The 27,968-nt window shown below is 40.3% G+C and overlaps 1 protein-coding gene and 1 long non-coding RNA gene across 20 annotated transcripts in view; one reads left to right on the top strand and one right to left on the bottom strand.

Annotated features, from left to right (window-relative positions):
- The window catches only part of ENOX1 (ecto-NOX disulfide-thiol exchanger 1), a 531,147-nt gene that overhangs the window by 170,577 nt on the left and 332,602 nt on the right, over positions 1-27,968 (top strand). For 10 of the 19 annotated variants that reach the window (XM_079136947.1, XM_079136956.1, XM_079136951.1 and 7 more), the window contains one exon: positions 25,519-25,624. The exons of 7 other annotated variants lie outside the window; for them this stretch is intronic. The gene's annotated coding sequence lies outside the window, so the exon portion shown is untranslated. Of the gene's footprint in view, positions 1-21,118; positions 21,700-25,518; positions 25,625-27,968 lie in introns of those variants that run through there. 2 more of the 19 variants (XM_079136949.1, XM_079136941.1) reach the window with 2 other exon arrangements.
- Positions 49-27,515, bottom strand: LOC306659439. Its single transcript, XR_013763293.1, has 3 exons — positions 26,323-27,515; positions 25,633-25,728; positions 49-2,012 (listed from the first exon to the last, which is right to left on the bottom strand). It is a non-coding gene; the product is annotated as an uncharacterized lncRNA (long non-coding RNA).

The raw sequence follows: 27,968 nt of genomic DNA, 5'->3' as shown, positions 1-27,968 counted from the left end.
GAGAACCAATATTTGGAATTTCATTCATTATTATTAAGAATTAGAAATAAAAGTTTGCAAATGTTTTAAAAATTCAATAAACACAATCTTCTTGGAGCACAAATACATTTTCCTGCTGGGTGCAGGGGTGCATGCCTGTAACCCCAGTGTCTCGAGAGGCCAAGACAGAATGATTGTGAGTTCAAAGCCAGCCTCAGTCAAAGCAAGGCACTAAACAACTCAGTGAGACCCTGTCTCTAAAATACAGAATAGGGCTGGGGATGTGGCTCAGTAGGTGAGGGCCTCTGAGTTCAATCCCCAGTACCTGCCCCTCCAAAAAAAATTTCCCCAAGTTCCCTTTTTTTTTTTTTTTTAAATTAAGTATACAGTTGAATTTGAGCTACCTCTTAGTTGACATGAATTTTATTGAAATCCCCAGCCACAAGAGAAAATAGCTGGTCTCAATCTACCTTCATGTCTATGGTATGAATTTGATGACCTCTTATTCTTTCCAGATTGTCTTCAGATCTATGCATCTGACTTGAGTCAGAAGCCTGATGGTTTCAAAGGGCTGTCCTGTGCGGTCAGATAAAGTGCAAACAAACCCAGATCTAGTTTTTTTCTTCCCTTCCTCTAATTACATATCACACACATCTTTTGTTGGATCTCGTAGAGTCAGTCAAGTCTCTGGTTCCCATTCCCTTCCTCTGTAGTTTCTTATTGTAAACAGCTCTTTGTTCCATGGGCTTTGTGATTGTGGATGACTACAGTAACTGTGGCTGCAAAGATTTCTCTGTGAGGACTGTCAATTAGGATAGGGACAAGGAAGCAGACAGTTGTCAATTAATTGAGAATGCCAAAAGTCTGGAAAGTCAGCTAGGGATGCTGTAAATGAGCTTTCTGTCTGTAATATTCCTTCTCCAATAGTTTGCATGGTTAAAATAAGAAACAAACAAACAAAAAAAAACCCCTGCTCATCTTGAAGATTTGGCTAAAACAGCTGCCATTTTATCCTTTCACACCTTTTTTTTTTTTTTTTTTTTTTTTTTTAAAACCTACCCTCATTCTGGAATCTCCCTTCCCCTGGGCCTTTGCATAAGCAGTTATGGTCTGGATACAGCACCCTGGCATAAGGTCGCTGGTGCTTTATGGCATGCTATTTCCCACATACTTCTCTTGGCTGCACTGAGCTCCTTGAGGTCAGGGGCCAGAGACCATGCCGTATTTTTGTTTTTTATTATTTTCATTGAGGTGAAATTCACAGAACATAAAATTAACCAATTTAAAGTAAACAATTCAGTGACATTTAATACATTCACAATGTTCTGCAACCACCATTCCTATCTAGGTCCAAAATATTCTCATATTCCTGAAAGGAAACCCTATACTCATCTGGCAGTTGTTCCCTACTCCCTTCTCCCCACAGCCTCTGGCAACCACTTCTTGTTGTATTTGTTTCCTTGGCACCTTGAATAGTACCTGGTTCAAAGTAAATGCTTAATTTTTTTTTTTTTTTACTGGAATAATGAATGAATTAAAGTTCTGCAGGGAGAAGACCTCTTTATTTAAATTGCCTTATTCATTCATTCTATTTCGGACTGACCCCAAGTACCAGCCAGTGTGCTGGGTGCAGGGCATGGAGTAATGAACAAAACAGATATGCCTCTGACCTCATGGAGTTTATACTCCATCCCAGAACTGGCTGATAGATACATTATGTGATCCACACATGCAATTTAAACTTTCTAATAGCCACATGTGTTGGCTTCCTATTGCTGCAATCAAAATTATCTCCAACTAATGACTTAATAGTAACGTAAATTTTCTCTCTCATGGTTCTGAAAGTCAAAAGGCTCACATTGGCCTCAATGGGCCAAAACCATGGTGCCAACAAGGCTACATTTCTTCTGGAGTGATAACCTGTTAGGTCTTGCCACATCTGATGTGGTTTACACAAAAACACATCTCAGTTTGAACTAGACATATTTTCAGTGCACCTGTGGCTCCTGTCTTCCATATTGGTCAGCATAGATCTGGGAGGATAGAGAGAGAGATTGAAAAAATAATTACTAGTGTGATATATGACAAGAAAAACCACAGGGCCCTACAAGATTGCATTCAAGGGAATCCGACCTTATTGTGAGGTATAGGACGGTTTCCTAGAGAAAGCAGAAACCTGAGTGACAAGTGGATTGAATCTTAAAAGCAGAGGGAGTGATTACATGCTCCCTTTCCCTTCCTGTTTAACACCCTTATATAGCTTTTGTTGCCCTTTGGCAAAAATTCACTTTAAGGATTTTCTTACCCATGTAAACAGTGAAGTGATGGGATTGAGTATGCATTTCTTAGACAATTACTCTGCATGTTTACAAGATCCTATTTTCTTAATTCTTAACATTTCTCCATCTGTTTTGTTTGTAACTGAAGAAAATATTTTTGGTATGTTATTTTTTGTCACAAGTTTGACCTTAGACAATAGGGTCGGTACATTGCAACAGAATGTAAATTATAATTCTTTTCTTCTCTTTAGTTTTTAGAAATATATGTTACAGAATATTCCTAGGTTGTGCTTTCATGAATTCTCTCCTGGCTAACCTCCTAGGCATGGTGTGCACCTTCATCCCTCACCACCAACGTGACTGTCACGCCACTGTGGGGTCCACTTTATAAAGGAGGAACCTGGAGTCAAATTTTAAATGACCAGACAGGCAGTTTATTGGGTGAGGAGAACTACATCTGGGAATTTGCCAAATTATTGAGGATTCTTTATTTGTTCCACTGGTGTTAGTCTTCCTCCTGCTGTTTTGAGTCATTGGGGTAGATAGCAGCTTTTACCATATAAGAGCATCTTGTAATATGATCCACTCCAGAAGAGTGTAAGGATGGATAGGTCAGCAGCAAGGCCAGGGGTACATGTTAGGAGCAGTTTAATGCAGCTAACTTCAGGTGACTGGAAGGTGTAAGGGAATGCTCCAAGTGAAATCTGCTGTGTCACTTATCACTGTTCAGAGCATGGCTGACCTCTTTTCTCTGTGTCAGGGGCTGGGCCTGGAGGACCAGGAAAGGAGCCGTAGTGTAATTTCCTGAGATTTTACCTGGTTTGTTATATGAAAACTGTCTACCTTTGGCAAACCTTCCTCTAATCTCTCACCTGATGAGCAGGTAGTGCTTTCTTTTTCAAAGAGAACTGAGACTTAAGGTACTGGATGAAGCCCAGGTCTTGCCTCCTTCAGGAGACTGTGCAGATCTATTTTCGTAAGTTTAAAATGTTAAAGGAACAAGCAATTCACTCCATACTGGGCACTTGTTTTTTTTTTTTTTTGCTCAAAACTTAAAATGTTCTTTTATTACAGGTGCTTCAAATGGATTTTAAATTTAGTCTTAGATGGACCTTAGCCCAGTTACCTCTGAGGAGACATTTGGGTCTTTTTCTTTGGCATCTCTCCGGGAAACTCTTGGTCCTTTTGCTACTCTCCCTTCCCCCTTCGCTTGACTCTGAACTGGCCTAGAAGAGGCTTCTCTTGGGTCTTCTGGATCCCAGCTACTGTTTGTGTTCCCTGATACTCTTTATTTTCTTACTCTTATCTCTGTTTTAGGCCCTACTTTGAAGAAACTTCCACAAGGGAAGGAAAGAGAACATACAGCTTTTGCCAGTCCCTTCCCCTTTCCATTTATATTTCAACATGATAACACAGTTTCTAGAGCCTTTAGCAGGCACAGGCAGAGGGCAGTTTGGATTCTCTGAATATAGCTGTCAGTCACTGCAGAGAGGTTGATAACTTCCATCAATTGCACCCAACATCTCTGCAGTGAATCCATGTAAACATCCCTGCAGAGGTTCCTGAGGACGTTACCCTTCCATGATCAAGAATGTATGAGACCAGCAGTTTCTTTCTACTGACCACTCAAGCATGGTAGTTGTTTAAATAGCACAGATGCCCTCACTGGGATTAAAGTTGAAAATAAAATGTGTGTTTAAGTTAGCAACAGGAGTTTTCAAACTCTACATGTTCTTACGCCTCTCACAATTTCGGTGTATAGTGGATTACAAAGATTGAAAACTAGAAAAAGTATGCATGACGCACACGTTAAATCATTTCCACTAATGTCCTCTAAGCATTGATTTTAACCCAAAACATTAATTTTAGTGGAAACTAATGTATTGTACATTGAAGGTCAGCTAATTGAATGGGTACATGCCATCTAGCTCAGGGCCTGGAAGGATTCTTTCATTTGTAGAACTTGCTGACAATACTGCACTTTCACTAATTGGATTGGAAAAGCTGTTTAGTGGTTCTCTTTCTGAACTGTCATTTTTATAACCTTTTAGGACCCCTGCCTACCTGAAAAGTCCTTCCATGGCCTCTTGTTTTTCCCCATCAGATTGACACATATATTATTACATTTTAAACAGCACTTAGTCTGTCATATGGAGCATTAGCCTTGAAGATTTGCAGTCTATGTTGTAATTTCAAGGGGGAAATTGGTTAAATGACAGGAGAAATATGGCAGTTCAAGAACAAAATTCTTTCTGAGTTTCATTTTCTGTTTTAGTCATCCATATCCCTGTCACTAACCTCATTAGGTCAAGGGCTTAGAGGCATTTTGTACAGAATTGGCATATGTTTTGGTGACAGTGGCACACAGTTTAGCCTCTGAACAGTGATATTCCCTCTTGTTTGGGAAAGCAGTCGTTTTCAAATGCTTCTGATTTTTAGCTTGAGAAATTAATACTGTGCGATGTAGTTTGCCTCTGGAGGCCTTACAGCTGGCTACTGAAGTTCATCTCACTTCTTTCATAAGTCTGGGCCTTCCTTAGACTTCTTTCAGCAGCTGTGAAGGTCAGAAAATTGAACCAACTTCTGTGGCAGGTCTGGAGGTTTGGGTGCTGTTCATTAATCTTTAATTTATCCTGAAGTTACCAGGCATCTGAGTCAAATAAAATACTACTATGGGTTTAAATCCTTAAGGACTATTCCTTTATGAGAATGATAATGGAAAAAAATAAACTGACCATGTTCATATTGGACATGGACGATGGGAGGAATATCCGTCGCCTTCAGCGGGTGTCTGGGTGACATACTTAGGGTACTGTATTGCCAGCTTACATCTTGAATAGTCATTACTACTGAACAGATGCCGCCTGAAGTAGGTCATCATCATGGCAGGGCATGTGAATGCGCACATTTTTTTATTCTTGCAGTGACAGCCATTGCATTTTATCCATGCTAATTTTGACAATGTCACACCCTCTCAGAAATATGAATACATGTATGATAGTGAGCCTTGTAAACATCTCGAGGTAAAATCAAACTAGCTCCAGAGGATTTATAAAGCACTATCTCTTTGGTACAAACAACTCTTTTGATGCTAAGGCATGGAATCAGAAGAAGGAGGGGAACAAGGTACTAGGGGTTCTAATATAGGCATTTGGGGGTGCTAATTCATAGAGGAACATCAGTCCTACAAGAGGAGAAGACACTAAGAGAAGAAGAATGGACAGTATGATGACATGAAGCTGTGACATTTAGTAAGTCCTTGTCACCAACAGTGGTTAGCATGCAAGCTTGCTATTAGTTTTTCCATGGTTTGTGTGATTTTCTTGACCAAGCAGGGAGCCTTTGGAGGAATAGTAGCAGTTAATATCACATATGATATTGTTTCTTTTTAGAATGCCTTATATTGTTAGTACCAATGAGATACTTCTTTGTCCCCATGTGCCTCTAAAAATTTAAAGAGAATCAAAGAATGCATAATTTATATCTGTCCCAGAGGTAACAGTGACTCAATGATATCTGAAGGGATGATTTTAAATTTCATGTCTTATGCAAGAGGTGATTTTTATGTGAAAACTGTGAGAACTGGCCTCAGGGATAACCAGATAATTATCCCTCTAACATCAGAGATAGATTCCAGGGGGATTGAAGCTGAGAGCTGTGGTAGATCAGCTATGCCCTTGTGGATCACGGTTGCCACAACGGAGCACATGGCAACAGATGCACTGCACAGAGCACATCCTGCCCCTCCCTCTGGAGAGTGCTGCTGGAGACCCTGTGAGTCTCAAAAGGCAGGTGAGCAGAGATTTCCTGTGAAAGAATCCAGGGCAAGGCTGAGTGAGATGTTTGTTTACAATAGCAAAAAAAAAAAAACAAAACAAAACAAAAAAAAAAACACAAAAAAACCCAAAAAACAAACAACAACAACAAAAAAAAAACCTTGCTTTTTCTACTCTGATCCCAGAGATGCTCACTGATAATCGGATGAAATCCATTAGTCTTTGAGCCAGGAGTGCCTGGATCATCATTGTTATCATTGTACTAGAGCCTGGAACCCTCCTCACCTAAGCCCCAAGGTGTATGGAATGGTCTTATTGCTGTCCAGGGGGCAAGAGGGCAAAATAAAAAATAATATACTACTGTCAATTTGGTTAAGTCTTAGTTTTGTTCTCTGAGCCAAGCAATTTTTAGCATTGGTTTTAATCATATTCTGGTTATTCAGTTCCCCGCTCCCCACCACCCCCAGGAAAATGTAAGTTCAAAGGAACAAAATCTTATAACATAGTGGGGAAGGGGAGCTTGGGTAAGTGCTGAAGGGCTGGTGGAATGTTGACAGTTTTTTTTTTTTTTTTAAAGTCTGATTTTCTATTTTGTTATTGTATTCATTTGTATTGTATACATGTGCATTTATATGCTTTCGTTTATATATAGCAATCTTTATTTATCCGTCAGGATACACTCTTGATAAGCCCAGGGTCTCTTTGTCTTTCTAGGAGAACTTTCTCCTTACTAGTCTGTCGACTGTCAATCACCCACTCCTGCTCTGAATCATCTCTTCCTTCTGCTTCTGAGATATGTCTGACTCTTGCTCCTCCTACTTGTCTGATATGCACATGTACACAAAGCAAACAAACGTTTAGAGATTGCTGGAAGGGACTTTAGGGATTATCCACTTCAACTCCTTCATCTTTCAAATGAGGAATTGGAGGCTTGTTTTTTTTTTTTTTGTTTTGTTTTGTTTTTTTTTTTTCTCTGTTTTCATAGCAGTGTGACTTGGAAACAGGGAAGGCTATAGGCAGGAAAATCCTTTAATAAAGGCTGTTGAAGTATTTCAGATGAAAGGTGAGTGGGTGCATGAATAAGGAATGCATTCATATTTAAGGACATACAGCTGTTTGGTATCTGTTATCTATTTTTTTAAAGTTTCTTTTCCAAAGAGACCTCAGCCATATTGCATAAAAATCATTTATTGAATGGCATATTGAAACACAAATATTTGCGTGCTGTAAGCCCTGGGAATTTGACAGGCCTGCATCCATGGCTTGTGGATGCCATGAAGTCATTAGATGGTGCTTTCCCACTGTGCCCAGCCTCCTAGTTCTCCTCCTTAGGCCTCTGGCTGCCAGTACTGATAGGTAAGCATTGGCTTTCGAAATGAAATCTGTTTGCCTTCTTCTATTTAGCATCAGTGGAACGAATTAAAAAAAAAAAAAAAAAAAAAAAAAAAAAAACCCTTACTGATTGAGGAAATGAAAATAATAATTATACTAATAGACAAAACCACAAATTAGTATAGTAACTTGAATTTTAGCAGACTGAGAGAAACACAACACTGGAGTTCTAGGGACCTGCTCTAGATGGAAGAATGACTGAGTCTAGATTGGTGACTGTGTTGAGGATGTGTAATTTTTTGGAGCTTGGTTCTTTCTGATTTGTGTTGCTCTTTTCTCTCACCTTGTGATCTGATTTGACCTTAGAAGTTCAAGTGGAGTGGGCCTACCTAATGAAGTGTTTCTGGAGGAGATTGTCAGCCTGACATTGTTTTGGTTAATGTACGATTTTCTCTCACTTAGTGACAGAAATGGCCTGGGTACTCTCTGGCTTTCTTCTGAGAGCACCTGACATGATGGCTGAAGACAGCTCCTCTTTGGCATAGCCGAAATTTTAAGTCAAATGTTGCGTGTTCTTAACAAATGTTGTCACTTCCAGCTGACTGCTCTAGAAGGTCTCATATTGGGAAGGGAAAATGGCTTCTGGATTAGCCTTTGGGCACAAATCATTTATCTGACATCTTTTATCAAAATATTGTGGCACTAGTTATATACCATCCTATGTAGCTCAAGTTTATAAATAACAGTACCCCTTGTCAAAGAATTGAAAAAAGAGTGTTATTCTATCACAAAGAAAGATTCATCGCTTAGGGATTTTTCATATTATGATTTGAAAGTATAATAGATCTGCATTTTTATAGCAGGGCACATTTTCTGTGGTTTTTAGAGACCCACTGTAAACCTCTTTAAATGTCAGAAAGCTTTAAAACCCAAATAGGCTGTAGTCTCATTAGAGAGCAGTCTGGCTAGAATTCACAAATTGAAATATCCTGCCATAAAGTTTATTGTAAACAAAATGCAAGGAAAAGGCATGTGTGCGATTCAATAACTATCAAGCTCTGGGTTTCTGGCTTGTTGAAAGCAAAGATATTCGAAGTTATATAATCATACCCTGACTCAGGTTATCATGATTTAGAAATCTACTTAATACATTCTGTTTCTCATGCTTGCAGACAGTGGGGAGGAAGCAGAGTAGGTGTAGACTCAGCAAGGATCCCTCCTCTGCAAGGACCCCTCTCTCTACCTTAGTTCCTTTCCTTTAAATTATGAATGTTTGTGATTCTCATTCTCCTGCTTTGTGTAAGATTAATTAATTAATTATTTGGCCACATCAAGATGGAGGTAAAATGATCTTTGAGAGTTATATTAATCATTTCAAGTAATTAAAAAAAATTTAAATGCCTCTTGGCAAGCACTGTATTTATTAGATATGCTTTTGTTCATTTTAAAACATATTAAATATTTAAAACCACTATAGAAAGACTAGATAAAAGGGAGAGTGATAGAATTTATTGGGCTGAAGATCACATTTTTAAAAAAACAATGATAGAGGTAAAATGAGGTTAAAAAATAAATGCTGACGCGGAGAAAAGGCACTTGATGCTGACATTGTATAAAAATATGTTGTTTTGCTACCTCTTCAAAGTGTAATGAATATGTTCTGATACCTTCCTGATAAGCATTTTGTGACCTGGTTTTTATTCCAAGCTTCCAGGCCACTAATTGTGCTACCACAATTTGTTGTATTCTTTTTCCCTCCATTAGTTTTAGTGAGTTTTGAAAAGTTCTTGGAGGGACCAGTCAGAAATTGGCATGGAGGCTTTTTATTCTAATTATGAGTAAACAAATTGATTCGTTGGATGAAGTGACATTTTCCATTGCCTATCTCTCCTTTTAGAAGGGCAGATTGTTCTGCTTATTCTTATTGTAGATGCTCTGAACCTGATCACTGAAAAAATAATGATAGGCAGGACTTCAGCCACAGAATTGCCAAAATAAACCGACTCCAAAAATAATAATCATATGCCTTTACATTTTACAGTAGTTTATAGTTTGCAAAGCACTTTCACATCCAGGAACATTTAAAATACAAGTGTAGTTCAGTAAAGTATTAAACTTGCTAAAGACCTATACTGTTGGCTTTCCATCACTATGATGAAATGTCTGGGATAAATTAGTTTATAAAGAGAAAGGTTTTGTGTTTTGGTTCATGGTTTTGGAGATTCTAGTCAATGATCACTTGGTCCCATTGTTTTTGGCCTTCTGAGAGTGGCAACAGTATCTTATAATTTTCTTTTCTTTGTTGATATTAGTCCAGGTAATTCCATGATCTTAGCTTCTAGCATGTTCTTTCTGTATTGTTGCAAATGTATTTAAAAAATTCTATCAAAAGATAGACAGTGTTAACATTGAGAAAGTAACACTTTGTATAGTCCAAATCCAGAAATAAAATACATTATTCACTCTGGGGGTCCATTTCCTTAGAAGTGCCAGTATAATAGAATTCGTGTGATATAATGAGTATAAAATTTATTGGCCTATGCATCCATTGATGGTTTGCCTTAAGATGGCTATACTTCAAATCTTCAAAATGCCTAGAATTTGTTAGGTTCATTTGAGTGGCCAACTTCATTGAGTTTTATCCCTCACAACCATGGAATAAATTTGCTTTTTCAGAAAGCAATATGACATCATTGAGAAAATTTTTTTTTTTTTATGGTGCATTACATTTATTTTTTTTAATTTTTAATTTTAATTAAAAATCATAAATTTACATAGGGCAATGTTGTTTGATTCATTTTGTTATTTTTTCCCCTTCCCCCCTCCCCTCCCACCCCTCTTTTCCCTCTATACATTCCTTTCTTCCTCATTCTTACCACCCTCCTTATCCCTAACCCTAAACCTAACCCTAACCCTAACACTAACCCCTCCTACCCCCCACCCCCGTATGTCCTCATCCGCTTATCAGCGAGATCATTCATCCTTTAGTTTTTTGAGATTGGCTTATCTCACTTAGCATGATACCCTCCAACTTCATCCATTTGCCTGCGAATGCCATAATTTTGTCATTCCTCATGGCGGAGTAATATTCCATTGTATATATATGCCACAGTTTCTTTATCCATTCATCAACTGAAGGGCATCTGGGTTGGTTCCACAATCTGGCTATAGTGAATTGAGCAGCTATGAACATTGATGTGGCTGTATCTCTGTAGTATGCTGATTTTAAGTCCTTTGGGTATAGGCCAAGGAGTGGGATAGCTGGGTCAAATGGTGGGTCCATTCCAAGCTTTCTGAGGAATCTCCATACTGCTTTCCAGAGTGGCTGCACTAGTTTGCAACCCCACCAGCAATGTATGAGTGTACCTTTTTCCCCACATCCTCGCCAACACCTATTGTTGCTTATGTTCTTGATAATCGCCATTCTAATTGGGGTGAGATGAAATCTTAGGGTAGTTTTGCATTTCTCTTATTACTAGAGATGTTGAACATTTTTTCATATATCTGTTGATTGCTTGTACATCTTCTTCTGTGAAGTGTCTGTTCATTTCCTTAGCCCATTTGTTGATTGGATTATTTGTATTCTTGGTGTAGAGTTTTTTGAGTTCTTTATAGATTCGGGATATTAGCGCTCTATCTGAAGTATGATTGGCAAAGATATTCTCCCACTCTGTAGGCTCTCTCTTCACGTTACTGATTGTTTCCTTTGCTGAGAGAAAGCTTTTTAGTTTGAATCTATCCCAGTTGTTGATTCTTGCTTTTATTTCTTGGGCTATGGGAGTCCTGTTAAGGAAGTCTGGTCCTAAGCCAACAATTTGAAGGTTTGGGCCTACTTTTTCTTCTATAAGATGCAGGGTCTCTGGTCTGATTCCGAGTTCCTTGATCCATTGTGAGTTGAGTTTTGTGCAGGGTGAGAGATAAGGGTTTAATTTCATTCTGTTGCATATGGTTTTCCAGTTTTCCCAGCACCATTTGTTGAAGAGGCTATCTTTTCTCCATTGCATATTTTTATACCCTTTGTCTAGTATGAGAAAATTGTATTTATTTGGGTTTGTGTCCGTGTCCTCTATTCTGTACCATTGATCTACCTGTCTATTTTGGTACCAATACCAGCCGTTTTTGTTACTATTGCTTTGTAGTAGAGTTGAAGATCTGGTATTGCAATACCACCTGCTTCGCTCTTTCGACTGAGGATTGCTTTAGCTATTCTGGGTTTCTTATTCTTCCAGATGAATTTCATAATTGCTTGCTCTATTTCTGTAAGGTACGTCATTGGGATTTTAATTGGAATTGCATTCAATCTATATAGCACTTTTGGTAGTATGGCCATTTTGACAATATTAATTCTTCCTATCCATGAACATGGGAGATCTTTCCATCTTCTAAGGTTTTCTTTAATTTCTTTCTTTAGTGTTCTGTAGTTCTCATTGTAGAGGTCTTTCACCTCTTTTGTGAGATTGATTCCCAAGTATTTTATTTTTTTTTGATGCTATTGTGAATGGGGTAGTTTTCCTAATTTCTCTTTCTGAAGATTCATCACTTATGTATAAAAATGCATTGGATTTATGAGCATTGATCTTGTAACCTGCTACTTTACTGAATTCACTTATGAGTTCTAAGAGTTTTCTGGTGGAATTTCCAGATTCCTCTAAATATATAATCATGTCATCAGCGAACAGGAATAGTTTGAGTTCCTCTTTTCCAATTTGTATCCCTTTAATTTCTTTGGTTTGTGTAATTGCTCTGGCTAGAGTCTCAAGAACAATGTTGAATAGAAGTCGTGAAAGAGGGCATCCCTGCCTTGTTCCAGTTTTTAGGGGGAATGCTTTCAGTTTTTCACCATTTAGAATGATATTTGCCATGGGCTTAGCATAGATGGCCTTCACAATGTTAAGGAATGATCCCACTACCCCAATTTTTTCTAGTGTTTTGAGCATGAATGGATGCTGTATTTTATCGAATGCTTTTTCTGCATATATTGAAATAATCATGTGATTCTTAACTTTTAGTCTGTTGATATGGTGAATGACATTTATTGATTTCCGGATGTTGAACCAACCTTGCATCCCTGGGATAAAACCCACTTGATCGTGATGCACTATCTTTTTAATATATTTTTGTATGCGATTTGCTAAAATTTTGTTGAGAATTTTTGCGTCGATGTTCATTAAGGATATTGGTCTGAAATTTTCTTTCCTCGATGTGTCTCTGTCTGGTTTAGGTATCAGGGTGATATTGGCTTCATAGAATGAGTTTGGGAGGGTTCCCTCCTCTTCTATTTTATGGAATACTTTGAGAAGTATTGGAATGATCTCTTCTTTAAAGGTTTTGTAGAACTCAGCTGAGAACCCATCTGGTCCCGGACTTTTCTTTGTTGGTAGGCTTTTGATGATCTCTTCTATTTCATTGCTTGAAATTGATTTATTTAAGTTGTGTATATCTTCCTCGTTCAGTTTAGGCAATTCATATGTCTCTAGAAACTTGTTGATGTCTTCAAGGTTTTCTGTTTTGTTGGAGTATAGATTTTCAAAATAGCTTCTAATTATGTTTTGTATTTCACTCGTGTCTGTTGTGATATTTCCTTGTTCATTCCGAATTTTAGTAATTTGAGTTTTCTCCCTTTTTCTCTTTGTTAGTATGGCTAAGGGTTTATCAATTTTGTTTATTTTTTCAAAGAACCAACTATTTATTTTGTTAATTTTTCCGATTGTTTCTTTTGTTTCAATTTCGTTGATTTCAGCTCTGATTTTAACTATTTCCTGTCTACAGTAGTTGGTGTTGGTCTGCTCTGCTCTTCTTTTTCTAGGGCTTTGAGCTGTAGTATTAAGTCGTTTATTTGTTGATTTCTACTTCTTTTGTTGAATGCGCCCCATGAAATAAATCTTCCTCTCAGTACTGCTTTCATAGTGTCCCAGAGATTTTGATATGATGTGTCTTTGTTCTCATTTACTTCTAAGAATTTTTTAATTTCCCTCCTGATGTCTTCTGTTATCCATTCATCGTATAACAGTGTATTATTTAATCTCCAAGTATTGGAGAAGTTTCTGGTTTTTATTCTGTCATTTATTTCTAATTTCAGTCCATTATGATCTGATAGAGTACAAGGTAGTATCTCTATCTTCTTGTATTTGCTAACAGTAGCTTTGTGGCATAAAACATGTTCTATTTTAGAGAAGGATCCATGTGCTGCTGAGAAGAAAGTGTATTCGTTCTTTGTTGGATGGTATATTCTATATAAGTCGGTTAAGTCTAAATTGTTGATTGTGTTATTGAGATCTGTGGTTTCTTTATTAAATTTTTGTTTGGACGATCTATCCAGCGGTGAGAGAGGTGTGTTAAAATCGCCTAGTATTATTGTGTTGTGGTCTATTTGATTTCTGGATTTGAGAAGGATTTGTTTGACGTACATGGATGAGCCAATGTTCGGGGCATAGATATTTATGATTGTTATGTCTTGCTGATTTATGCTTCCCTTAAGCAGTATGTAATGTCCTTCTTTTCCCTTCTGACTAGTTTTGGCTTAAAGTCCACATTATCTGAAATGAGGATGGATACTCCAGCTTTTTTGCTGTGTCCGTGTGCATGGTATGTTTTTTCCCTTCCTTTCACCTTCAGTCTATGGGTATCTCTTTCTATGAGATTGGTCTCTTGCAGACAGCATATTGTTGGATTTTTCTTTTTAATCCAATCTGCCTGTCTATGTCTTTTGATTGATGAGTTCAGGCCATTAACATTCACAGTTATTATTGTGATATGATTTGTATTCCTATTCATTGGACTCATTTTTGTTTTTTGACATGATTTGATTTCTCCTTTATTTGGCTATTCCTTTAGGCTAGTTCCTCCCATTGCTGATTTACATCGTTGTTTTTCATCTCTTCCTCATGGAATATTTTGCTGAGAATGTTCTGTAATGCCGGCTTTCTTTTAGTAAATTCCTTTAGCTTTTCTTTATCGTGGAAGGATTTTATCTCATCGTCAAATCTGAAAGTAAGTTTTGCTGGGTATAAAATTCTTGGTTGGCATCCATTTTCTTTCAGGGCTTGGTAAATGTTGTTCCAGGCCCTTCCAGCTTGTAGGGTCTGGACTGAAAAATCTGCTGATATTCTTATTGGTTTTCCCCTGAATGTAATCTGATTCTTTTCTCTCGCGGCCTTTAAAATTCTGTCTTTATTTTGAATGTTAGGTATTTTCATAATAATGTGGCTTGGTGTAGGTCTGTTGTAATTTTGCATATTTGGAGTCCTATAAGCCTCTTGTACTTGGTTTTCCATTTCATTCTTGAGATTTGGGAAATTTTCTGATATTATTTCATTGAATAGTGTGTTCATTCCTTTGGTTTGTTTCTCTAAGCCTTCCTCAATCCCAATTATTCTTAAATTTGGCCTCTTCATGATATCCCATAATTCTTGTCGATTCTGTTCATGATTTCTTACCATCTTCTCTGTTTGGTCAACCTTGTTTTCAAGATTAAATATTTTGTCTTCAATATCTGAAGTTCTGTCTTCCAGGTGATCTATCCTATTGTTTATGCTTTCTATGGCGTTTTTAACTTGGTTTATTGTTTCCTTCATTTCAAGGATTTCCATTTGGTTTTTTTTCAGTACCTCTAACTCTTTATTGAAATGCTCTTTTGCTTCTGTTATTTGCTCTTTTAACTGTTGATTAGTGCATTCATTTAATGCCTGCATTTGTTCTTTCATCTCCTCGTTTGCTTCCCTGATTGTTTTAATTATGTACATTCTGAACTCCCTTTCGGACATTTCTTCTGCTGTGCTGTCATTGGGTTTTATTGATATAGTATCTAGGTTTGTTTCGGACATTTTCCTCCCTTGTTTTCTCATATTGGTCAGATGTCAATGGGACTCTGTGATATTGTAGATTTCCTCTATTGGCTTATAGTGACCCTGTAGATTTCCAGTGTATCACCTACCAGCCTTCAGTAGCCAGAAGTCTTGGATTAATTTGATAATGCAGTGCTTCCGAAGAATGCTGCCCCTAGCCCGCTACCGGTTCCAGGGAGAGAGACCTGGAGAGGTCTCTTGTTGCATAGCGCTGGTTCCAGAGGCTGGTTGTAGGTTGGAGGTCTCCACTGGCTTGGGGACTTGTGGCTGGCTCTGTGTAGACAGGCTCTCACTGGGTGATTTGCCCCGAGAAGCTAGCCTAGAGAGGAGCTTCCTGCTGGAGGGGGGCTGGGCTGCTTGGGGAAGTCCCTGGCGCCCTGTGCTGGTCACTGAAGCAACCTGTGGGCGGGCTCTAGCTGGCAGTCGGGCGGGCTGGAGCTGGCTGGGGCGGGCCGGAGCTGGCTGCGCTTCTTCTGTGCAGAAGGGCTCTCACTGGGGGGCCTGTTCCGAGATGCTGGAGGATCTGTCCCTGTGGGCGGAGCCCACCGCCAGACTGCACAGAGCTACCTGGGGGAGTCGCTATCTGCCCTGTCCCACTCTACTAAGCCACTCGAATCTGGGCCTGCCACCCAGCTGAGCTTCGCTGGGTGGGGGAGACTCACCCCGTGGTTCTCTCTTAGTCCGAGTCTCTCAATGCCTCCCCTTCTTGAATCCTGAGTTCTGGGGCGACTGGAAATGCAGTCACCCTCTAGTCCGCCATCTTGGATCGCCCCGTGGAAAAAGCCTGCAGCTGGAGGGGGACAATGCTGCCTGGAGAGGTCTCTGGCTGCCCAGCCCTGGTCCCAGAAGCCGCTTGCCTGTCGAATATCTCCACTGGCTTGGGGACTTGTGGGTGGCTCTGCATCGAGAGGCTCTCACTGGGCGGTCTGCCCCGGGAAGCTAGGCTAGATAGGTGCTTCCCGCCGGAGGGGGCTGGGCTGCTTGGGGGAGTCCCTGGCGCCCTGTGCTGGTCACTGAAGCAACCTGCGAGCGGGCCGGAGCCGGCAGCAGGGCGGGCCGGAGCTGGCCGCGCTGTTTCTGTGCAGAAGGGCTCTCACTGGGGGGCCTGTTCCAAGAGGCTGGAGGATCTGTCCCTGTGGGCGGAGCCCACCGCCAGACTGCACCGAGCTGCCTGGGGGAGACGCTATCTGCCCTGTCCCACTTTACTAAGCCACTCGAATCCGGGCCTGCCGCCCAGCTGAGCTTCGCTGGGTGGGGGAGACTCACCCCGTGGTTCTATCTTAGTCCGAGTCTCTCAATGTCTCCCCTTCTTGAATCCTGAGTTCTGGGGCAACTGGAGATGCAGTCACCCTCTAGTCCGCCATCTTGGATCGCCCCATTGAGAAATTTTTGAAAATATAGTGTCAAACACAAACTGTAATATTAAATCATGCTAATAAATAACAAATGGGGAAAAATGTAAACTCTAACCTCCCCAGAGCAACTTACTTTTATCTGGAATTTGTATAAGAAAATATAATTTTCATAGCAAAAAATTTATTTAAAACTTGACTCAGGAAAAATGGCATTTCTTAAACTTCCTATTCTTAATTTCAACAGTCACAAGTTATTTTGCTACTGTAGTATGTATGGTAGCTATAAAGATCAAGCATTTAAAAACAAGACCAACCAATAAAACGGAAAATCTCATTAAACATTACTGTAACAGGTGAGAATTATTTTCTATCAGTTGGTGGGTTTTACTTCTCAGTGATCCTAAGGGACATTTACTGGGATGTCATGTTTTCATTTATCCGCTTGCTTTCTAGCATAAACCTTGGTGATGTGCCAGCAGCTTCTAGTTCTCCTCATCTTGGTGTGCGTCTAGCCTGTCCATGGATTTTGTTTTGCCATCCCCGTGTGATTTTGACTAGTGTGCTAATTTGGAAGCTTACAGACAAAATAAAGAAGATTCTGCCGATGATGGATGGAAATCCCCCAGTCCCCAAAGTATGTATTTGTGGGTACTGGAGCTGTGAACCCTTTGGCAACTGCATACCCAAGCCTTTCACTTTCTTCCCATGTAGCTCTTGGGATCCCAAGGCCCCATCCTGGATCCATAAGGATAAGCTCCAGGCCACTGGAGATTCTGGGCCCCCGACCCCCACATTTTGTCTCATGGACTAAGGTACTGCTACACCTCTCAGCCCACTGAAAGAAGGGGGAGATGTATGTTTCACGTTCAAATCTGAACTTCAGAATTCCTTTTGGCCTAGAACCTGATTCCCTGGCTTGCTCCCTCGCTCTTCCCTGTATCTGTCTAGCTGGCCTTCCTCTCATTCTATGAACCTGCCAAGCAGGCTCTTCCCAGCCTTTGCCTCTTGCTCTTGCTTGGCCGTTTGCTGGGGATGTCCTGCCACTTACCTTCTCTCCCATCATTCAGCTCTCAGTCCAGATGTCACTTCCTCAGAGCAGCCTGCCCTGTGACAGTACCCACTTTTCCTTTCCTGCAGTCATCTCCTGCACTGTTTCTTTTTATGCTGTGTTCATCACCACCCCACTTCCCCACACTAACCAGAAGCCCTGTGAGAGGAGAGACCTGGCCTCATGGAAGGGACTGGTGGTAGTGTCCATCAGATGCATACTGAGTGACAGGATATGATGGACAACAGCATTGCTACTCCCCTTCATAGCACATGTGGTCAGGGGCTGCAGGGACCAGCCTGGACAGTTGTCCATACTCTAGGGCAGCTTTTCTTTTCAAATATTTGTCTTGGCAATAAACTTCTGGAACATAACTTTCTTAAAGATTAATGCTACTTCTCTGGTAACAGCTGATTCAGTTTTCTAATTGAGAGCAAAGAAGTAAACACTCTCTTATTTAAATAAACAGAAAGAGTCTGAGATGTTTGAGAGACTAACTCCTTGGCAATCTGTGTTTTTAAGTATTCCCATCTACCTAGATGTGCACACACCAGTGCCCTTATCGTCCCGAGGTCCACCGTGTTCTTTAAGGTTCTCCCCCACCTTTCGAAGGTATACAACACTTCCTTATTTTAGGCCTCCTACTCAGATCCTGTCTGCTTTTTGCTGCATTTTTTGACTGCTCCTTGGGGACTCCCTTTTCTATGAGTGGTAGAACTTGCTTATTCACTGTAAGACTTAGAGGACTTAATCACACTCTAATTTATATTGTTGTCCATATTAATTATTATTATACTCACAGGCCACATTTAATAAAATGCCACATGTATGCAGGCACTACTCTATATAATAACTTCTTTAACCTCTAGTAGTCCTCTGATACTGCTGCACTTATTATTACAGTATACTATATCTGTCCACATCTTACAGGTAAGTAATCTGAGGCCAGAGAGATTATCCAACCCTGGGCAATAAGGTCATCTGCATGGAGGGTCAGGATTTGTTCATTGGGACCCAGTTCCAGGACATGCTCTGCCTCCTCATCTGCTCATCTGCACAAGCACAGGCTAGCTCTTTGTTGGCTGGGCTGGTGCCTTGGCACTCTGTGCACACCAGTGGCAAGTACAGTCAGTGCCCTACACAGAGTCCACCACAGTTGTTAATGAGGATAACAGGGAGCATGCAAGATCTAGGGTATTCACTGTGAAGATGCAAAAGGATCCCAGGAAGTCACTGAATTTTTTTTTTTAACAATAAAATAATCCTCTAGATCTGCCTTTTGTTTACACACTTTGTTCTGTCTCCCACTCCTCCAAGAATTGTTAGTCAGGAAGCAGGACAAAAAAAATCAAAACAAGTAAGGAAATTTTGTTTACTGACTTTTGAGTGACTTCTAGAAAAAGGTGTAAGTACTCTGGGTTGGAGATCCCTACTGAGAATAAAAGAAGCTGCTGCCAGGAGAGATGAATGCATTACAGAGGTCCTCTGTGGCTGTGTGAAACTTCAGGGAGTTTTCACTAATTAGTCCTGTGACCTTGTTACCTAAGGTAAGTGTGAACACCTGATCAGAACACATCCTGGCTGGCAGCATGCAGCCTGTTTTATAGTTACCGATATAGTTTAAAATGCCTTCTCTTCTAGAGACTGTCCTACTCCTGAACAAAGCAAAGCCAGTTGTTTTAGTCAGCATGTTTGCTGCCATGACCCAAAGACCGGATAAGAACAATTAGAGGAGGAATAAAGTTTATTTGGGGGCTCACGGTTTCAGAGGTCTCATAGATAGCCAGCTCCTTGCTCTGGGCCCAAGGTGAAGCAGAATGTCATGGCGGAAGAGTGTGGCAGAGGAAAGCAGTGTAGAACATCACATGAGGAAGCAGAGAGCTCTGTTCACCAAGAACAAAATGTATACCCCAAAGTCATATCCCGCAATGATCTACCTCCCCAAGCCACACCCCACCTGCCTGCAGTTACCTCCCAGTTAATCCCTATCAGCAGATTAGTGCACCAGTTAGGTTAAGGCTCTCATGACCCAATCATTTCATCTATAAACTTTCTTGCATTGTCTCACAATGCAAGCTTTTGGGGGATACCTCATATCTAAACCATAACACCAGTGGACAAATGGAAAGTTAGGAAAAGTATTTGCAGGGTACATGAAAGATGATGTGCTGATTTCCTTGCTAAACAAGGGGAACATATGTATCAATCCATTAAAAAAGTAATAATCCATGGGCTGGAGTTTTGGCTCAGTGATAGAGTACTTGCCTAGCATGTGTGAGGCACTGGGTTTGATTCTCAGCACCACATATAAGTAAATGAATAAAGGTTTATGAACAGCTAAAGAATATTTTTAAAAAGCTTAAAAAAGAAAGTGGGACTGTGGTGAGAGGAGCGCTGACATTTCTTGCTTAGTTTTTTCTTAACTAGTTGAAACTTGGGGTTTAATTGTATATTACTTTTAGAGAAGGATCATAGGGTATACATAAAGCACTTTACTAAAGGAAATTGTTTTAGTATTTCTAAAAAGTTACTTAACCTGACAAATTAGGCATTTTTTTTTCTTGTGGTCCATGCCCCTAGCATGTTGTAATTTCCTTTGGAAATTAAAGTTTTCTTTGTTATAAACTACCATACATTTGCTCAGCTCCTGCATTCCGCCCCTCCCACCATTGCTCTGTGTGGTTCCTTTCTGCTGTAGTACCTCTGGCAATGTACTTAAAGGGAAGAAATCCACAAGTTCTTGAAGTCATGATCCTTGTTCTCATGTTCACAACTGTGGATTGTTATGATTTAGCATCATATGTATAGACCTCAAAACAATAGAGGAAGCATATTTAAATGAATACCCATTTTCAGAAGTTGTCTTAGCTTTCTGAGAGACATTGAAGCCTAAGTCTACAGTTTGGGGCCATAGACTTAGTTCCACGTCCATCTGAATCTCATATTCCATGTCCTGAACAAAAACGTTGTGAACCAAGTACTGGATTCCAGTGCAGTTTATAAAAAGCCAAGGTACAAAAACAGTTCTAAGAAGAGAATTGAGCACTGGAAATGAAAAATAAGTACAAAGGCATTCAATTTAGGGGCCTGTGTTTGCAGGGGCTGTTTTTGTGACCCATGTCTTTTGCACATTTGTGGGGTCAGCAGGGCAGGGGTGTGTCTCTCTCAGAGCTGTTCCCTCATCCATGTTCCAGCACAGCTAAATTCTGCAGAGAGACATGCCAACAGGCCAGATGTGTGTGAATTTGCTGGAATTAGCTGAAGGAGTACTGCGATGAGCGGGGAGAGTCTCAAGTAACATATTTTTGCCCTGTTTGTAGCATTCTTGGTTATGGAAGCCAAATAGTTCTCAGAGAAGAGGACAAGTGTTCAGAAGGGTGAGAAAAAGAAGAATTTTCTTATGTTCTTTTCATCTTCCTTAAGGGGACCAAGTATGGGAAAGGATGTATGTGGAAGAAAATGCTCTTTTATCAGGAAGGAATCCTAGTCCCAAAGACTGTTGGTCAGCTAGTAAATGGAAATCTGCTGCTTTGAAACATAAACCCAAGAGTTTTATTATAAAAATCTACTTCTCCTTAATCTCTATCTTCTGTTGATTTCCCATCTGTAATTTGGCATAGTGATCCATTTTTGCCCTTGACCTGGAAGAGTGGAAAATAACAAAAAGAATAATAATGAATCATCTGGTCTATCTGGTTTGAAAGGGAGAAGGATCTCTCTGTCACGGGCAAAATAAAGTCTGCCCCAGCAACTAAGGGAAATCAGCTGACTGAGTCGCTGTCATCAGGGAAGACGTGCAGGATTTTCTCCTGACACCAGTACAAACCAGATCCATCCTGGAAACACTCTGGCTTCTTCAGATTGTTGTGCTGGGATGTCCGTCCAGCCTGACAGCCTGTCCAACCTTGCCGTGCCTCAAGGAAGTGAGCGGCCGGCTAATTGTTTTCAAATTAACTGCTGCTTGAACAAGGACACCCAGAGGAATAGTTCAGACTGGAGACTGCCGAATCCTTCCAGCCAGGGGAGCCCATCATCAACATGATAGCTGATAGCCTCACTGCTGAAAAACCGACTGTCGGCAGAAAGGTACTTCTTGGGGGCAGGAAAAGCAGCTGCCAGCTAGACACCCTTTGCCTGGCAGAGACATTTCCTCTTCTCCCCAGAGGTTCCCCAAGTCTGTGGATCCTGCCTTCTGGACAGTTCTGCACTGAGTTGATTTTCCAGCTCCCGGAGGGCACCTCGGGGCAGCCTTCCACTCAGCATCCTTCCTGGCAGGGCTCTCCCAGAGGGGCTCTTCTCCTGCCAATGCCAGCTCTTTCTTTTCCCCTTGTGATTTCCCACAGTGGGACACTAGGCATAAATTCGCTTAAACTTCAGAAGGCAGGAGATGGTGTGAGGTTGGAAGAATATCCGTTTAGTACTTAGTATAACCTGTGGCCTCCTAAATGACAAATCCCTCTCTGCCTGGTTTCTCACCGTTCCTGTTTTTCCTGCTTCCAGTCCCAAAGTGAATCTCTGTTTTCAGCTCAACTCCTTAAGTTGCTGGAACCTGGCAGGTTTGATTCTAAGGTATCTTAGGGTGTTACTCTTATAGAGACAGAAGAGGTGGGTGGGGTACCGTTCCTAGCACCAGCACCCTATGCAGCTCCTGAATCAGCAGGACCTTGGATTTCACTTAGAAGGGTCCTTGCCCCTCCCAGATAGGACATCACCCCGCACACACTCATTCCTGCACCTGTCAGGGAGTTGCTACTAAAAGAACCGTCCTCCGCATGCCCCCTCCTTGGAGATGTGAGTTGCTCATCTTCTGAAACTTCTTTGCTGTGGTAGGCAGGCTTCCCAGTAGCCTCAGGTTTCTTTACCCAAGCCCTCACCTCCACTACTACTTGGTCACATTCCTTCCTTTTCTATTTCAACTCCCTCAGTCCTTCGTCCTGGATGCAGGGAGAGAATGCACATTCTCCTGATTCTGTGTTTTTCCCATCTTAAGGAAAAACTTTCCTACCTTGAGGCTCACATAGTTTTCCTGGTGGTTGGGGAGTACCTGTCCCTGATCTGTAACATGTCCTCTCCCTGTCTCTTCACATGGCACTGTCTGCTTCCACCTGTTTGTTCAAGCTTTCTCCATCCATGGGAATAAGTTCTTTACCCAACCTACTCGAATCCCATCTAGCTAGCCAGTCCTTTTGCCCCACCCCTGATCCCTTCTCAGTAACTCCTGCGACTAGAAATTTCTTTTAAGGTATTCATTCTTTGACACATAATCACATATGGTACTTATGACAGTCAACTTTTACTTTGAATTATAATTTCCATTTTCTAATATTGAATGTTTTATGTGTTATGTGACTAACATACACGCTTAGATTGTCAACTTTTTTGAGGATAGAGCCTTTGGGGAACTTTAATATGATTATCATCATGCCTAAGCCTTACATTTAAGTGTCTGAAAATATTTGTTGAACAAAAGAATTAATCAATCATGAATGAATGTTTCAAGATGTTGGAGAGCTTTGCTTTCTTTTGTTGCCTAATTTGCCAGCTATGACCTTTCTAAACAAAGTTTCTGATGCAAGCTCTTAGTTCTAACTTACCATGAAGTTTGAGAGATCTCTAGTAAAGTGGTTTGAACTCATCAAAAAAATTATTTTTAATTAAACTTTACAAGTATAAAATAAAAGTTGTAATAGAGTCAAAATAGTGTCTGTATTCACGATCCTCTCAATGAGTAAGATAATACAGTAGCCTTAAGGGAAAGCCTAACCGTATATGATATTAATCTCTGTAAAATGTTCCTTTTGTCTTTTTGTTCCATAATAGAAAAGAAAAATAGTTCTCGAGTTAAAAAATAAAACTGGCCAAGTAAGCCTAGAAACTTCTTTTAATTGCTCACTTATTTTCCAGGAAGCATCAAAGGGAATGGGAATGATTAAGGGTTTAGAAAAAATTACTATTATTTATGTCTCATGATACAGTGAGAGCTCACCACAGGATGCTTTTTGCTATACATTGAACATCCATTGCTATCAAAGTCCTTTTCATTTTAGGAAACTGTACCCAACTGAGTAATTTAAGTAGGGGAAGATTTGGAAGATTGAGAACTGCTAAATGTGGGGGGAGGGAGGAGGGAGATTGTAACCGCTGATCCGTCCTCTACTTTGATTTCTCTGCCCTGTGCTATCTCTAGAAAGCAGTATGTCATCCCTCGCTGCAGTGGAACAGATTCATACATATTTACTAGTTGCAAATTATAAATGTGCAGCCCAGAGAGTAGCAGTGTTCTTTGTCTTTCTGCTTTTCTTTCTTCACTAATGATTCAAAACTCTTTATACACCCAGAACCGGGAGACTGGTTTTGTAGCTTGTCATATCCTTTGTACAACCAATTAGGTCTTTGTCATTTAAATGGAATTTTATTTACCAGTTTGGAAGCTTGCGTGGAGGTAGACTGAGGTTTTCTCCATCCCGTGTCCAGCCTTTGATGTAATGATTTATGAAGGTACTAGGAGAGATATTGATCCTGCTAATAGCTTCTGCCTTGCCACATAATGTTTTACATTTTACTCAACTAAAAGACCATATTCTCTTTCTCCTCATCTGATTGACCATAAATGCTTTGGCCTTTCCTCAGTAATTATCTCACTTACCAAAGCAATGGGTAAAAGTCAAGTATTTATAGACTAATTAGTGAAGTCAACATGCCTACATAAGGTACTTTACATGACGCCAAGAAGTATGGCACAGTATGTGAAATTAGCAAAGGTGGGATGAGGCTCAAGAAAGCAAGGGCTAAGATCACCAGTGATGGAGGCCATGTGCTGTGGTGGCAGCTGGCTGTGGTATGAGTGGCAGGACACGGCCAAGGCCACGCTCTGATAACAGCACACTGGCTCTGTAGCTTCCTCCCCTTGCTCCTCAAGTCTTTTTATTTATGAAAACTTTGGAATATTAGTGAGGTCTGATTTTATTTCAGATTTGGTGTTTTCCAGTTTACTATCTCAGGATACTAACAGGTGTCTTTGGTACCATTTAACATTTGAGCTCTTGGGTAGAAAGACATGACAAGCATGCAAGAATCATTTTGTTGTCTATAAAGCTATGTTATACTTTTGAAACAACTTTAAAAGTATTAATTCCTGTCCATGGTATAATTAGCTTGACTTTGAAAATAAGAAAAACACTGCTAGTGTAACGAGAGTTTTGGGCTACAAGTCAGAAAACCTGGTTTGGGTCCCGGCTTTGTAACCAGTCACTGCACTTCCTCATGCTGGCCACACAAGCCCTTTGTGTACCAGTTTCCGCATTTTGAAACTAGAGATATAAAATATTATAAAAACCAAAGGGGGTAATGAATATCCAATTACTTTGTAAATTATACAGCACTGTAGAGATGAAATATTTTAAAAACTCATTTGCAGTTACATAAGGGCCAGTGAAAGATTCCTTTCAAGATAAATGTAGGCAGAAATAGGATTGCAGCCCAGACTGCTGTTAAATTTGTAATGTTGCTCCCTGTTTTTATCAGTGATCCGACCTACAGCTAGATCTTCACGTAACCTGCCTTTTGTGCCCCAGGTACATTTTAGACAGGATTCAAAATCTCTTTGAAATCTCCAAAGGAGATCTTGGGATTTCTTTGTCAATAACAAGGAATGTCTCATTACCTAGGACCCATGTGTAATGATTGCTGTTTCCCCCAAGTAGCAGTAATGCATCTGGAAAGATCCTTTTTTTTGCTTTCTCACAGTGTCCTAGGCCTAGAATGGGAAACAAAGCCGGCCACAGACCAGCAATACCTCAGTATGTCTACCCCAAGTAAACGTCCCTTTGCATCTGATTTACGCCTGCTTTTGTTTGTTCATTATCCTGTGCTTCCTTTAATCCCCCCACTTGTCATCATCTGCAGGAACTAACAATTTGCAAAACCAGATGCCAAGGCAAAATTGAACCCACCCATGACCTCAAAAGGGGAGAAGGCAGGCGTGTTTAAGTGAGCCAGCCTTAAAGAAGCGGTGAGTACCTGCACATGAATGAGGTGTGGATTTTCTTTCCAGTCTTGTCATCAAGGGCTGCCAGGCCTCCAGTGCTGTCTGTCTAATGGGTAACTTTTGTTTTTCTGGGAGGGAGCAAAACAAAACTGATGATAGTCGTATGTTCACTGTTAATTTTCATCATGACTGCTTTATAGACCACTCAGTGTGAGTTTCCACATTTCAGCACATAGGTATTATTACTCTAGGTACACAATTCTAAGCCAAACACAATTACCTATATTCGGTTTTGTTGCTATCAGTCATTTTCATGTCTTCCCTACTTCATGGTGCCCCTCACACTCGTGTTTAGGTGCTAGTGGTGTTTTTAGATTGCCCCTGACAGTCTAAATTTCCCAATTTTTTTCGGGACCTTTCAACCCCTTTTTCTGTCCTCTCTGTTTCCCCCTGTGAAATATCTCAGCCTCCAAAATTGCCTTCTCTTCCTTGGTTTTATCAAAAACTATCTCCCCCTTTTCTTATGGAAACTGGCAAAATTAGGACAAAACAACATTCCTAATTTATTATGAAGTGTCTCTAACCAATGATTCTTCTCCCTTAATTCTCAGTTCTCCCTTAATTTTTACTTTAAAAGAGAAAGATGGTCTTCAGATATGTTACTTACATGGCAAAGCAATAATTTTTTCATTCACTAGCTCAACATTTGTGCCTGGTCTTACCTGGATGTAGTGAGACAGGTGCAAGACTGTGAGGCTGGGTAAATCCTTCTGGGTGGGTTTGTCCAAGACCTCCCCTTATGACAAAGGAACTTTCTGATGTCAAGCTGGTCTTGTTCTGCCATTTAGGACCAAGTGGCCATGCTCTACCTGTGCCTGCCCTGTAGGCAGCAACAATTTCACAACAAATGGGAAAAAGAATAATAATTACAAAGATGAAGGGAAGCAAGCCGGGCATGGAGATGCAGGGGAGACCAAGGGAGTAGATGAGAGCAAGCTGGAGGAGTTGAATGATTTAGCCTTCAAGGTTTCTTCTTACCCTGAATTTTCAGGTAATTGAGAAAGAAGAAGGACAGAATAAGAGGTAGTATGAAAGGGAAAGGGGAAAGGTTCAAGGAATACAGTAAGGGCTACATTTTTTAGTTAAAAGCCTCCAGGTTAACAAATATATTATGATGCATTGTTTACCTCCTGGAGCAGAGGTTAGCTCTTTTCTGTGGCTTCTAGGAATTTCAAAAATCAATTGGCTTGTGGTCCCCCTGGCATGCCTCTCTTGGGACATCAGAGGACATCTCCCACAGTGAGGTTGAGGCTATCAATAAATACTTCCACATTTTCTTTTTAATCATTTGCTACCCTAACTCAGAATGCCTAGAGAGGGTTGGTAAGAGATCAAAAATCTCTCAGAGGGGCAGGAGTAAAGGTCCCTGCCTTTTCCTGCTGAGGTTGCAGACAATTTGGGCACCAGGGCATCAGAGGAAGACTGGGACAGGCCAGCAGGTCTCTGAAATTCAGAGAGGCTAAGGACAAAACCCAGTCCCTTCTAAAATGAATGATTCTTAAACAGAAGCAGCAAGTGGGTAAAATTAAATGTGTGTGAAAAAAATTTAAATACAATAAGCTTACGGCATGAACTTCAAGTCGAAACCACTTTATCTGTCTGAGTCAGTGCCCTGACGTGGCTGTGTTGATCCATCCTTGCCTACCCTGAGCGTGACCAGAGAAGAGGATGCAGCAGGGACTTCCTGGAAAGCTGAAATAGCTTTGTGGGCAATTTTGCCATCAGGATATTGGGTACACTTTAACTTGGTATTAGGATACCATTTTTTTTTTTGCTTTACAGTCATCATATTATCAAATGTAATCATTGACAGTTGCAGCCTATTAAACCCAAAACTATCAAATTTGACTAAATGGTAATGTACCTTTTAAGATAAAAATGTTTTTGTTGTATAAAAATGTGTTTCGGCTTTAAAAGGTCAATAACTTCCTGGAGCAGAAATATACCATGTAATTTTTAGAAGATAAATAATCCCCCAAACCTGATTTAATTGCTCTATTTTGAAGGTTCGCCGTGGACAAATGTCAGCTCTGTTCTGTTAGGTGTGTTATGCTTGGAGGAGGATTTGAGAAGGTATTTCCTAAAGATATCACATCTGCAATTTTCAGTTTTATTTTTAAAAACCAAGAAAAAATTAAGTTTAGGATCTTTTTAAGTGTTATCTGAAGTTTTTTTTATAGAAAAAGAAACCACATCTTAGGTGATAAGGGTATTTGGGGATATTACTAGGATGAAGCACAATTATACTAGGATTGTAACTCTCTAAATGTGGATTGTTTATGGTCTAACTCTTAAACAATTAATAGGC

The sequence above is a fragment of the Sciurus vulgaris genome, assembly GCF_902686455.1.
Source record: "Sciurus vulgaris genome assembly, chromosome: 4".
In the NCBI taxonomy this organism is placed as follows: domain Eukaryota; kingdom Metazoa; phylum Chordata; class Mammalia; order Rodentia; family Sciuridae; genus Sciurus; species Sciurus vulgaris.
This window is presented reverse-complemented; position numbering and strand designations above follow the sequence as displayed.